General features: G+C 44.0%; 1 protein-coding gene across 2 annotated transcripts in view; it reads right to left on the bottom strand.

The window, feature by feature from the left end:
• The window catches only part of unc5cb (unc-5 netrin receptor Cb), a 217,764-nt gene that overhangs the window by 95,873 nt on the left and 119,421 nt on the right, over positions 1–2,470 (bottom strand). The gene's annotated exons all lie outside the window — the stretch shown is intronic.

Below are 2,470 nucleotides of genomic sequence, written 5' to 3'. Positions count from 1 at the left end.
TTTTCCACGACAGATCCTCTCCTCTCACTGCTGATTGGCCTTATCTTTCTGGGGTCAGATAGAAACGTTATGCTGTTCCATTTGTCGTTCTACAAATTGGTAACAGCGACGGAAATTGTGTGTGTGTGTGTGTGTGTGTGTGTGTGTGTGTGTATCTGGTGTGTCAATAAGCAATAAGCAACATTAAAAGAACATGTCTGTATGCTTATACAACTAAAGTTCATAATTTGTGTGTGTGTCATGGTGAAAGGAGAACCAAAGACCATCTCAGACACCTCCCTTGGCAGTGTTTTGATTATCAGAACTGATTACACACACCACAGACATGCACACACACACACTGGCCATTGACACTGACACTGGTGAGTGAGCTCTGAAGGTGCTTTAGTAATGCTACAAACAGCTGAGAACAGGATGGATGAAGTAGCAACTTATGATGATGTTATGGATGCTGAGATTTCCAAACCAGCCAGCACAGAAGTGCAATAGCAGAAAGTGTTGCTAATGCTAAATGGAAAATTCCTTTCCATTTCAATTTCAGGCCCATGTTCTGGGCAACTGGACAGCCCAACAGCGACACAGACAATTGTGCTCTGTACCTCCCAGAACCGGAATACCCCACAACCACCTGGCACAACTACCTTTGCTCCTCTCTGTTTTACCGTATTAATCAGAAAAGTCGAGACAGGACCAATCATCAAAATGTCGGTGTCCACCACTCTAGTTCATCCAAAATAAACCAGAAACGGGACTCAAAGTGCTAAATACCGGAATTTTCCTTTAAGAGAGAATATTAATGTTTATGTTGTGACATACGTGATACATGACACAACATACCCATGAGACTGGAACTATATACTATTTCATTTCAGTGCACTCTCATCCTCTGGCTGTTTTGTGTTTGTAAAAGTAGTTCCAGAGACTAGTTACTCCCTGAAAGGAGATCTAGTTGGGCGTGGCCAGGCTACTGTCACTCGTGCCTTATTGCTTAATTGTCAACATCAATAAATATTGTCTTTTAATAACTTTGCATTGTACATCTGACTTCACTCAATACTGTACTCACTTACAGGTATATCAGCATAATGAATGCTTTTGGAGACATCACAACAGAGAAATGTTGTGATATATAGAGGTAGGGAGAGAGATGTGTCTGTGTGTGTGTCTATGTATATATATATACACCAGTATATATATATTTGGTTTGTCAATAAGTCACAATAAAAGAATACGTCTATGCAACTAATGTTCATCATTTGTGTGTATCAGTAGTGAAGGGACATAGCAGTGACCCCACTTGGCCTCCAACCCAGGTCTCCCGGGTACTAAACCTGAGCTTGACCGCAACGACATAGAGCCACGCTCGTTGGCATGAAAGTCAGAGTGCATACTCAACCGTAGTGATGGCACTCCCTCACACTGCCCTCTCCTTTGGGAAGCGCGCTCACGGGCTTCACGCACACCGTCACCCCTCACGCATCCACCAGCCTTCCTTCACCCATCCCAGGGTGCCCCCACACACTAGTGCTTCACCCATCCCAGGGTGCCCCCACACACTAGTGCTTCACCCATCCCAGGGTGCCCCACACACTAGTGCTTCACCCATCCCAGGGTGCTAACATCTAATCGTGCGGCTAACACTTTGGGCACACGTCTGATGACCTCACGGCCAGCCATCCCACTTCTGACACCATATGTAGCAAAGGGAGAGAGCAGACCCTACCCGGCCCTAAACCCAGGTCTCCGGGAGAGCCAGGCTCGTTGGCATGGCAGTCATAGTGCATACTCAACCGTGGTGACGGCACTCCGTCACTGTGTCATGGCGAAAGAAGAATAAGAAAGTCCACTACAGGGCAATGGACCTGGGGTTCTGAAACAAAAACACTTATCTCTATGGCCTAAATAAGCAAACCCTAAAAGAATAGCTATTTCCAGCTCATTTTTTGTTGCAATGGTGTCATGCCCTTTGTATGTTCCTCTCATTAACCACAGATTAACAGAACTGAAGACCATCTCAGACAGCTTCCTCTTGCTGTTGTTATGTTTTGATGTGTTTTAGCTCTGTTTTGATAATCAGTGTTGCTTACACAGACATATACACACACATATTACACACACTGCTCATTTGGTTAGCAGTGAGGGATCTCTGAAGGTGCTTTAGTAATGCTACAAACTGCTGAGATAAGAATGGATGAGGAGGATATTTATGATGATGTTATGGATGCTGAGATTTCCAAACCAGCCAGCACAGCTGAGGGGACGGATGAATATGCCAACATGAGATCCAGCAGGAGCTCAGAAAAGCCTTTTACATCCAGCACGTCTGGTAACTATATATACAGTATATATAAGATTGGGTATGCAATCAATGATATCATGAAATTACTAATAATCTACAGTAAAAAATGTTGAGAAATGGTATGCTTCTGTGCATTGTAATAACACTCTGTTGTACTCTGGGTCTGTCATC

The sequence above is a fragment of the Alosa pseudoharengus genome, unplaced genomic scaffold, assembly GCF_046254945.1.
Source record: "Alosa pseudoharengus isolate Yale_2024_CS ecotype anadromous, Long Island Sound unplaced genomic scaffold, YU_APseudo_1.1 YU_APseudo_1.1_scf_24, whole genome shotgun sequence".
NCBI lineage: Eukaryota > Metazoa > Chordata > Actinopteri > Clupeiformes > Clupeidae > Alosa > Alosa pseudoharengus.
Note: the sequence above shows the minus strand (reverse complement) of the source record. Positions and strands in the feature narration are given on the sequence as shown.